Below are 12,459 nucleotides of genomic sequence, written 5' to 3' on the forward strand. Positions count from 1 at the left end.
AATCCTGGTCCCATATTTAGTGACCAGTGTAGACAAACCTTAGAGGCATCTCATTTTTTTAATTCATATATGGCAGGTTGATATAATGTAGTCCTCTCTGTTATGGAATCAGAATTATAAAATCATAGAGTTGGGGCCATCCAGTCCATCCCCCTGCCCTACAGGAACTCACAAAGAACCCCTGACAGATGGCCATCCGGCCTCTGTTTAAAAACCTTCAAAGAAGGAGACTCCACCATAGCAGTACCAATTGCATATGACTAGTATAAACTAGCAAAAACAATGTTTCAAATCATTATTGTATATTAATTCACCTATTCTACATGCACTTGTCATGGTAGTTTCTTTTATTTCTAACTGTTTTCAGTTCCTTGGTTCTTGCACTTGTTAATTTGATTTTTAAAACAATCTTAATTACATTCAGTTACAAGGTTTTCTTTTCCTTTTGATTCAGATTTACAGGGTATATTACAGAATTCTAAATAAATATTTTCTTTGTCATCCAAGGACTGCTGTCTGCTTTAGATCTTCCCCTGCTGATAGATATATCCATAGTTCAAGGATCAGTAAGCAGATAAAAGATAGCTTAAAGGTTTGAAATTACCTAAAAATTATAGTATATCTGTCCAGGAAATCTTTCTGCAAGAGATTACCTCTCACAAACCTGATCTTAACCATCCATCTATCACTGACTTCAATCTATCCATGGAATGGGCTAATTCATCACAGCTCTGCTGACACTTAGCTCTATCTGTCTCTACCTTCTGATGTTAGGAGGCTGTTATCCTAGCCATAGGACATTTAGATCCACAAAAATGACCTGATAACAACATATCAGATGGGGTTCTTGTCAATAAATGCTCCCAGTTCTGGCAGTATATACAGTTTGCCAAGACTGCCAGGGAAAGGAATACAATGTTCTGATCAAAACTTGCTACTACAGTATTGGATCTAAAGATTTCTGAAGTCAAGTGGAATGTTTATTATGACTTCAGTATTTCTTTTAAAATGATAATTCCAAAAGCAATGACATTTTGGGCTTTGCAGAATGTTATGATCTATTTGCATTCCTGAAGAAATGCAGGCAATTGCCCTTGTAATGCTAACATCAGAGAGGCGTAGAATAAATGTGTGTGTGTGTGGGGGGGAATTCTTGAATTTTATGGATGAGGAGTTTGTGATCCTCCAGATGATGGTTCAATGTAACACCCATTAGATTTATCCAACATAGCCCAATGTAAGGGGAGATGTAATCCAATATCTGGAAGGCCACATTTTCCCCAAACATGATGCACATGCTATGAAAAATTCTTCACTTTGTTCCATGCAAATTTTCAGATAAATTTGTGGAAGCAGACATCTGATTATTCTGATACAGATGTAAAATATGTATTAGTCTTTCCACATGAAACTTGTCATCATCATGGGTCTGCCTTTTTCTGCAGAGATAAAAGTACACTAAGCTGGTTTACAGACTGCCCTTTTGGGGCGGCCTGATCCCGCCCCATTCCCCGCCAGATTGGGGCCACAGCTGCCACAGCGGCAGTCTCTGTGGCCCCGATCTGCTGATTTCCAGGCCAATGGGAAGCGGCAAAAGGCTGCTTCCCCGCTGCCTGGAAAGGGGTGTCCTTGGGGCTTCATGTCCCAAGGACACCCGGCAGGGGCGGGGACAAAGAGGCCCCTTTCTCTTTTGTGTCACTAGCACAGCCATGTAAAGGCTGTGCTAACGATACAAACCTGGAAGGAGCTCCGTTTCGGAGCTCCTTCTGGCACTGCAGAAAGGGCGCCCCAGGCACCCTCGCACGGTGCCAGGACATCACTTCCGCGCCGCTCCATTTGGAGGCGGCACGGTTGTGATGTCCCAATGGCAGTGCCCATGTAGAATGGGCACCACCATTTTGTACGTACTAGGTACGTACTAGGGTTAGGGCGTCTGGAAAGGACGCCCTTTCTTAACCCTAGTACGTACTTTTTGCATGTCTGTAACGTGCCTAAATGTCTACATATATCAGATTTGAAAACTGTGGCCTTCCATACATTATTAGCTTGAAATCCACATCTTCTCTAGCCAAAATAGTCAAAGGCATACGTTCATTGAAGTTGACACCCAGACAGAATATTTTTTTTAAATGAACAGATAGAGGATGGGAGATTCCTGGCTAGACAACAGTTCATGTGAAGGGGAACTCAAAGTCTTAGTAGACCACAAGCTGAACATGAGTCAGCAGTGTGATGTAACACTCAAGAAAGCTAACAAAAGTATAGTGTCTAGATCAAGGGAAGTGATAATACCACTGTATTCAGCTTTAGTCAGGCCTCACTTTGAATACTATGTCAATTTCTGGGCATGTCAGTTCAAAAAGGATATTGACAAGTTTAAACATGTCGAGAGGAATGGTGAAAAGTCTGCAAGCCATGCCTTATGAGGAGAAGGCCTAGGGTGCTGGGAATTTTTAGCCCAGTAAAAAGTAGGTTAAGAGGGGACATGATAGTCATGTTTAAATGTTTGATGGGATGTCATATCAAAGAGAGAACAAGCTTGTTTTCCATGGTTCTAGACAGAGACTAGGACAACGAGCAATGGATTCAAACTACAGAAAAAGAGATTCCACCTAAATCTCAAGAGAAACTTCCTGACATTCAGAGCTGTTCAACAGTGGAATATGTTGTCTTGGAAAGTGGTGGAGTCTCCTTTGGAGAGTTTTAACTATTTTTCCACTCTGGAACTCATTCCGGATGTTTAACAGTGAGTGTCATCATGTCTATCTGCTATTTCTGCATGGATGCTCCATCGGTGCCTTAAGCTCAATATGGATAAGACTGAGCTACTTGTTTTCGTGCCGAAGCCATTATTCATTTTCAATCACAGTTAGTGGCACTAACATTCAACTTGTGAAGGAAGCGCGTAGTCTTGGTTTCATTTTCGATTCTTCCCTTTCATTCGTTACTCAAATTCAGGCCATGGCAAAGTCATGTCGTTTCTTTCTTTATATTCTTGTGAGAATCAGGCCTTTTCTTTCAGTTTTTACGGCTAAGACTTTGGTTCATGCACTGGTCATTTCTCACCTGGATTACTGTAATTCTTTGCTAACTGGGCTTCCTCTTTCCCACCTTGCCCCCATGATTTCAGTACAACACACTGCCACTAGGATAATTTTTCTGCTCGCCGTTATGATCATGTTACCACATTATTGTCGTCCCTTCACTGGCTCCCGATCCCGTTCAGAATCCATTATAAATTGTTATTACTAACTTTCAAAGCCCTTCACGGTTTGGCCCCCAACTATTTGTCAGCATTTGTTTCCCCCTGTCTTCCTGTTTGTGCTCTGCACTCTAGTCATTTGGGGCTGCTGATTCAGCCAAGGATTTCTTCCGCCCCTTCTCGGATACGCCCCTTCTCTCATGCTGCCCCCTATTTTTGGACTCTTCTTCCCATGAATTTGTGGACCACCACCTCTCTACACTACTTTAAGTCTAAATTAAAGACTATGCTATTCAGGGAAGTGTTCCAACTTTCATTTTGATTTTTGTCCATATTATTTGTATTAATTTATAAACTTATAGTATTATTTTAACCTTGTTATAGTAATATTTTATTAATTTTATAATTTTGTTTGTGGTTTTAGATTGTGCGCCACTGGCAGGCTTTAGTTTTTATTCTGAATTGTTTTTCTCCTTTGTAAAGCACTATGTAAACCTATGGTGCTATATAAATAAATATAATAATAATAATAATAATAATAATAATAATAATAATAATAATAATAATAAACAGAGGCTGGATGACCATCTGTTGGGGGTGATTGGATTAGTGTTCCTGCTTGGTAGGGAGTTGTACTTGATGGCACCTATGGTCTCTTCCCACTATGATTCTATGACATACGGTATAGCATCAAAGGAAGCTACAGGTGAGGCAGACCAAACACAAAACTCTGGAAACTTTGTAATGTTTCCTCTAATGCCATCGCTGTGGTAAAAGAATATTGTAGATTCCAATTGTCCTTGTGAAAATTGCTTTCGAATTGCTACTTTCAACTGTCATGGAGTGTGAGTATTTATATGATTTACTTTCATCCTCTGCAGCAACAGTCAAATAAGTGGGTGAGAGGGAAAGTGAGTCAGTCTTTGGAAGATTTATCACAGGGGCAAGCAGAGTATTGATGAAGACTTTCACATTTTCCTCCATATTACAATGTCAACTGGGAAAAATTATAAGATCTTAGAGCTCATGTCATATTTCATAAACACTATGGCCCCCCGAGCTTCATATTTTCAATCCAGGAGACATAGTGTCTGGCCACACCTCTAAAATCAATTGATATAATTCATATGTGAAACATACTTTAGGTTCTCCTCCTATGCCATTAAGCATGTCATCACAGAGAGTTAAACGTTCCCTACCACCATGCTGTGGTCCAATTTTGGGATCCTCACAGTTGCTTCTCATGATTCATAATTTAGTATAAAACTCTGTTTAATACACTATCTCAGATGTCATTCTGAAAGCATTATTTTTTAGGTAAAAAGTACTCTCGCGTATTTATGTTATGCTTTTCTTTCCTACAGTTTTGTTTTTAACTGCAAGAGAGTAGATCAACAGGATATATTTTTAAAGTAATTTCACTAGTTGAGACTATTTCAATAGTATCGATCTGTTTTAAAATGAGTGTTGAGACATTTAAAGATGATTACAGGCTCTTAAATCCATGCTAAAACATCATATTGGGCTAAAAATTGCCCAAAGCTTCAAACCCCAGGATATGGCTTCTCAGAAAACAGAACAGAGAAACAGATCTATTAACACAAGCTAAGCAAGCTACAGATTCAGGACTTAGTGAATGAATAGACTCTAAATGCCATTTTTTAAAAAAAATAACAAATAAAATAAAATAAACACACAGAGACATACAATACAAAAATCTATTTAAAAAAACATTTTGTTATAGAGTCTTTTAAATTTGAATTTTTAAAAAGGATATCAGAATGTCCTGTAGATAAAGCATGTCAATAAACAGACATTAAGCAGGAGAAACTCCCCTGCCACACACAGTTGTTGGCATGGTAATGGATACTAGCAAATAGAAAATGCACCTAGAACATTCAGACAAATGATGTACTGTCAAAGTGATCCCGCTCCAAACTATGTTAGTCCAGCTAAGGTAAGTTCAGTGCTTTGCAAGGAGGTGAGATGCTTCTGGAAGACATTTGCAGTGTTTCCCTCAAACTGCTAGGTGATGGAGTTGGCAGGGAGATTACCTGCTGGCTGTTCATATTTGGTTTGAACATTTCAAAAATCCAGATCACCCATCCTTAAGAATCTTCTACGATGAACTGTGATGTGTTAAAATATTCACTTACAGATTTATTGCTTTCATACATGAACACGAACTGACCACTGTAATGATCTGAAAGACACGCGTCACTCACCAAGCTCTTTGAAAATCTAGTGCAAGCGAGATGATTTGCATCTTTCTAAATCCTATTACATTCTGCCCCACTCCCACAACTGTATCAATATGCTTTACAACCTGAGTCTTTAATACCATTCTGTACTGCATCTGAAGAAGTGGTTTCACATCTATGAAAACTCACACTAAAATAAAAACCAGCTAATCTTTAAGATACTTTTCCTTTCCCACCTCTCCCTTTCTTTCTCCTTTTTATGCTGTAAAACACAACTATTTCTTGGAAAAATACTTAAAGTGGACAATTTAAAATCATTGATCAGCAAGGAAATGAAGTGGAATTGATTTACTGATAAAAACATGTAAAAGTGAAGATCAAACTGGAAGATAACTAGTTCACCAATCCATATTTGACTGTACTATGAGCAACAAAGAGGAGTTTACAGAACAAATATGAAGTTCACCCTGAAAAGGACTCTTTCACTTAGCTGATACCAGCTTCACTTGTGCTATAAACCAGTTTAATTCTACCACATGCTTTTTCTCTTTCTTCACCTCTTTCTCTATTCCAAACTATTTTTTCTCCATTGCTGGTCTTATTCTGCCTTCTCTCATCACCAGAGGGCCCAGCTCTCATCATGAAAAGACCAAGACTGTTTCTGTCTTGTTCACTTACTCAGAGTTGTCATATTCTTTCCCCTCAAATATAGACAGGCAAGTTTGCATGCTATTTACTTATCATGCAAATCATGTGTTGGGTCATTGAAGAACAACACTAAGAAATATAATAAATATCAAACAGGAGCTTGGGTTTTCTTATCTTCTTGGCATGCCAGGACACCCAACTTGCAATTCTTTTGTGTGCTTCTCATGACCCTTTTCTTTAGTATCTTTGCACTTCACAGAACATTTGTGTTTCAAGAGCTGCAGAGGATGAAGAAAGAGAGATCTCAAAAAGGCACTGGTAATTATTTAACTGTGTCTATGTTCAATGCCATGCCTACATACTCTCAAAAATGATCATGACCAGGGCTGTTGTGAAGACCACTGATAGATAGCGATGGGCAGCTTCAGCAGGGGCAGAGACAAAAAAACATGTAGGATCAATTCCCCCCAAATCACTCAAAATCTGTTATAAACCTGAGCTATAAGTGATTTAAGATGACTTCTTATATCCATTTCTGGGTTTTTGAATGGAAGAGTAGAAAATTAAATTAAGTAACCTTAATTTCAAAGACCCTTGGGTAGTGCATGTATGACCTTTTGAATGTCATTACTGTGACATCTGGGAATTCATTACAGCTAAGAGGTACCAGGTACAAGGTGGCATGGCTAGAATTCTAGTAAAGCCTACACAATTGGTCAATTTGACAACTTCACTTTCCACTCTCTTATTGTTTCCCTTTATTCCGCCACTCATTGTCAGACTTTCCCTCTCTTCTTTCTATATATTTCCATATATTATGTAACACAAATTCTAATTTTCCTTCCACACCCCTGTATTTGCATACATACAAACAACTGAAATGTTGAACAGGAAATGTTTCTCAAGCAGCTGAGTTATAACTGTGTTGTATCAATAGGTCAGGGGTTTGACTAGCTTGATCCTCTCCTTCTCTACACATAACCAGCTGTACCTATTTGGCCCAAATCTCAGTCTCTTATTCCACTTTTCTAGGTGACATTAAGACATTAGGTCCATAAGTGTCGGATACCAGGCTCCTCAGTGTCTTATTCCCGAGGAGCCTGGTATCAGAAGCTTACTGGCCTAATGTCTTAATGTCACCTAGAGACCAATATGACAGTGCAGGCTACATATAGATATTTAATTATTGAAAATTAATTCATTAAAACACACACACACACCATATAATATGTACATCACTGGGGCCTCCAAATAAACAGACCACATTCCAGTGATCTAGTTTAAATGTTCTTAGACCTACAGAAACCACTAAGAGATACAAAATGCATGCAAACTTGTCTAATTTCTGGTGATCTAGCAAATGATTTCTTCTTTAATTTTTAATTAAAAATATATTTGTTCTCTAGCCTTGCAAACTCTTGGTATATTTGAACCTGAGGTCATCATATGCAAAAAAGAAAAGAAAAGAAATATCTCTGGACAAGCTGGGTTCACAGTCAGAGTTATACAGAAGTGAACCTTGAACCCTGGAGTTTCATTTACACATGGCTATGGACAGTATTTGCCTTTGTACGAGCCATTTTTGTATTTTATTCAGCAGTGGCAATGGATGTGAAGGGGTGCTTCTAGTAGTTTAATTTAAAACCATGTAATTGTCAGCAACCTGATTTTCCCTCTACTGTTAGGCAGCTTGTCAGGAAACCAGATTCTTATTTCTTTGAATTAGTCTCATGTAGACATTTTAAATCAATTGTTCTAATGTGCCCTACATAGTTGTTAAGTCCAAATTTTTCAATTAGTTATAATTCTACAAGCTTTACAGACACACTCACCCATTTTTCATTATACTATTATCGGCCTTCTTATACAGGAGAATCTCATTTTATGTCACATTATACCTTAAAATCAATTATTCTCTTTTTAGCCAAGGACAATGTTCTTACAACATTTAAAACAAATAAGAAGTCAAAGGCAGGCAATGATTGCAGGATATATTTGTGAGATTGTCTGGAAACCCTGATGGTTTAGTTCCTCCTTGTTTAAAATTGTGGGGGAAAGGGTAGAAAACAACACCCGGTAAAAATCAAATCAAAATCAAGAGGACTTACTCTGAAGTAGGTATATATACAAGAGGTGAGTAATGTAAGAGATCCCCTCACCTTTTCTTACACACATGTTTGGTTTTTATTCATTAATATGCTCCAGTGACTGGTTACTACCATGCCCTGTGGACCTTAAAGGAACTATCCAAGCTTTTGAAGCCAATATCAAATAGGAGATAGTGTGATGTAGTGGTCTGAGTGTTGGATTACAACCCTGGAAACCAAGGTCTGATTCTCAGCTCAGCCGTGAAATCCACCAGGTGACCTTGGGCAATTCACATGCTCAGCCCCAGGGGAAGGCAATGGCAAACCTCCTCTGAACAAACCTTGCCAGGAAAACCCATGATAGGGTCGCCTTAGGGTCGCCATAAGTCAGAAATGACTTGAAGGCACACAACAACAAGAAGATATATTGTTGAAAAGTAAAGTTAGGATTTCCATACCACCATATTTCTCATTCTTATGTATGAGGTTGTGAAAGCCGGACAGTGAAGAAAACTGACAAGAAGAAAATCTTCTGAAATGTGGTGTTGGGGAAGAGTTCTTATCATCAATCAATCTTTATTTATGATCAATTTATGGTCAATAAGATTGTTTAGTAATCGTTCTGAAGATACCATGGACTACTAAAAAGACAAATAAATGGACCCTAGAGCAAATCAAGCCTGAACGCTCCCTAAAAGCAAAGGTTACTAAACTGAGACTGTTGTACTTTGGCCAGATCACAAGAAAAGACAAAAATGCTTGTTAAGGTAGAAGGAGGAAAAGAGGAAGATCACAATATAGATGGACAGACTCAATGAAGGAAGCCATTACCCTGATTCTACAAAACCTGAGCGAGTTCACACCAGTGATAAAATGCTGGTGGGGTGAACTGGAGATTGCTTACTCATAGATTCATGATAACTCAAAGGCAACTTGATGGCAGTTAATAACAACATCACAACACTTTGTAAAGTATAGCTTCTTTAAAGACTGGACCAATGCACACAGTAGATCCATCTCTCTGCTATCATGGAAGCCACCAGCCACCACTGTTAATATATTAATGATTTATAAGGTGTAGACAAAAGACACACATAGCCAATATGAACACTAGTAGAAAAACTCATCACTTCACTGCACATCTTGCAGTTAATATGTACAATATTAAAATTCTACTTACCCCTGTGCAGAAGGACTTAGCTCATACAGTTCCCCCAAGAGATTGATTATTTATTTATTTATTTATTTATTTATTTTAGTATTTAAAATATTTATATCCAAAGATCTCAGAACAACTTACAATTAAATCAACTTAAGACAATAATTACAAAAGTGTAAAAGATTAAAATATATTAAATAATTTTTCAATTTAACAGCAATTTTAAATTATTATTACTATTATTATTATTATTATTATTATTATTATTATTATTCAAGGCAGAGTCAAAGCTATTTTGCCAAACAGCCAACTCCAGCATTCAAGCCCCCTCCCCCAATATATTTGGAGAAAATTCAGTTCAGCTGTAGGTAAAAATTTCTTTGTGTTGGGATATAAAGAACATTCTGATCCTTCACAAGGAAAATATGTCTTAACATCCATGAATGAATGAACAAAACCCAAACAACAAAGTTGTCACCAAGGGATATATGTTTTCCTGTGTCAATGTGAAAACACCAACTCTTCCTCCCATTTTTATTTCTCTTGTCCTTTGCACAAAACATTGCACTTCTGCAAAATATGTTTCTGTACAATATTCTCTAAAATACTATATTTTTCCCTGATATATTGGGAACTTCCTTATAAAAACCTGTTTTTCTGTTTAAAAAAATCAAACAAAACCAAAACCTAAAGTTCATTACATTTTCAGAAATAGTCTTGAAATATGAAAAATCCTGAAAACTGCATATTAACTCTTCTTAATCTCACACAGCAGTAATAAAACAGTTATTTTTTTTCAGTGTGAGCACAAAGCAAGACACCTTTACAATCATACCCCTCTGCCATTCAAACGTATGCCAGGCTTTTCATGTTGCTTTCATATTTACCACAGTTTCCTTTCCAATGGATGCTTTCACACGGGTGGCAAGCATAATTAAAATGTGATTAAAATGTGATAATAGTGAGATCAGGGAGAAGATTATCACACCCCAGCACACTTCTATTCCTGTGTGTAAATTGTAATGGACGTGTCATTGGTTGATAATGAAAACTCCTATTATTATCCAATGACACGTCCATTACAGTTTACACATGGGACACGAATGGGAGAAGTGTGCAAGGGTGTGATAATCTCCCCCCCCCCATCATGCTATTATGATGTTTTATTCACATTTAATGATGCTTATTTCTAAGGCAAGACATCCCAAGAATCATCCCAATGTAGGGGCTGAGATGTACAGGATGGCTACTGTTGTTAGGAAATTAGAAAACATTGCTTCTCTACTCATTGCATCAATTATCAGAAGTGTGAAAAAAGCCAACCTAAACCATTTCCCCAAGACATTCTAAACACTACATTGAAGCTTCCAGATCTGGATGCTGTCTTGTTTTCAGATTAGCAGCAACTGTATTCGAAACAAGGTTTTTCTAAATATTGTTTGACGTTATAACCTACTTGTTTCTCAAACTCAGACTATGCTGCTGAGGTATCAGTGACCTTAAAGCATCCAATTAGCACTCTTAATTTTGGTTGACAAGGTAATTTCCTGGTTACTATTGTGCAACAGCAGACCGAGTGCATTGACCATGAAAAATGTGTAACCTTTCACTGTCATATTAATTCTTCTAATTGTAACTGGCAGAACAATTATGCTGAAGAACACCACAGTCAAACAGCTAGTTCAGTTATGTTTGTTCCAATGGAGAATAGGATATTGTCCCATTTTGTAAGAAAACCTGAGTTACATGAGGGCTTTCTGCTCATCTGACAAATCTTTACTTCCTTCAGCTGCTTCCAAAAGGCAGCAGCAATCCTATACCTATACATTTGTACAGTACTTTAGATCAGTGGTAGGTTTATAGGATTTAGAGCTGAGCTCAAGGATGAAGCAAGGACCAGCAGGGGAGGACAAGGTTCTTGAGTCAGTCTTCAGTCAGAATTACCATCTGTCTACCCCCCACCCACCCCTTCTCGATCCCTGGCATGGAAGGAGAAAGAGGGATGAGAATGAGAACCAGGACTGGGACTCAGAGCAGCTTCACAGTATTAAAAACAGTACAATTAAAAACATTTTAAAAAAACTGTACATTAAAAAGAATTTTTAAACTGGTCCAACATCCCAGACTGTCCTTATAGCAATTCCTTAAATGCCTGTGTGAACAGATAGGTCTTCACCTGCCAGTGGAAAGCCATCAAGGAGGGAGCCATTCTGATCTCCCTGGGCAGGGAGTTCCAGAATATAGGGGCAGCCACCGAGAAGGCCCTCTCTTGCGTCCCCACCAACCATGTTTCTGATGGTGTTGTGACAGAGAGAAGGGCTTCTCCAGAGGATCTCAGAGTCCAGGCCAGTTCATACCAGGAGAAACTGTCTGCCAAATAATGTGGACCTGAGCCATGTAGATGGTGGTTGCTTCTGCATGCTGTGCAGAGAGAGGCATTGTGGGCAACACAACTCTGGCCATTGTTTTGAATGCCTTCTGAAATCAAATAACTGTCTGAAGGGGCTATTGGAAAATTGCCTATGTAGTAACACAGACAATTTAGCCAGCTCCTGCAAGCAATTGCATAGGTATAGCAGTCATTCCAAAATAATAGCTAGTCTTCGTCTTTCCTTGTTTTCTCTTGGCAATATGCAGGATCCTTATTGTGCCCTATTTTCTTGTTTTCATAGCAGGGAGGGTATAGGCAGTGGTAGGTATGTGTGTGTGCATGCACCCACAATGTCACATACAGTTTGAGTATATTTAGGATTGTACAAACCATTCACTGGATATTGTGCCCTGCTTCCAGGACCGTAGTGCAGACTGTGACACTAACAGTGAATACTCAGACAGAGAGACATGCCAATGCCAGAGACAGATGGTGAGACCCACCACCAGCAGCAGCAGCTACAATCTGACACGGACATGGACACAGACAGAGATGCAGACGTGGAAATATTGACCCTGGAAGAATATCATTGAGAGAAGTAGGAGTGGAGACACTCTGAGCATTTATATCTAAAATGTTCAGCAATTAAATAGCACCTGCAGGAGGCTGTCAGACCATAAATAGCCCAGATCCTGCCTCAGGAAGGTGCCACCTCTTGCAATGGGTAATGAGAGGTGGGGATTGGATTAGTCAATCCAATTTCTCCCCTCCTTACATCCCCATGTTGAAAG

Source organism: Sceloporus undulatus, chromosome 5 (assembly GCF_019175285.1).
Source record: "Sceloporus undulatus isolate JIND9_A2432 ecotype Alabama chromosome 5, SceUnd_v1.1, whole genome shotgun sequence".
In the NCBI taxonomy this organism is placed as follows: domain Eukaryota; kingdom Metazoa; phylum Chordata; class Lepidosauria; order Squamata; family Phrynosomatidae; genus Sceloporus; species Sceloporus undulatus.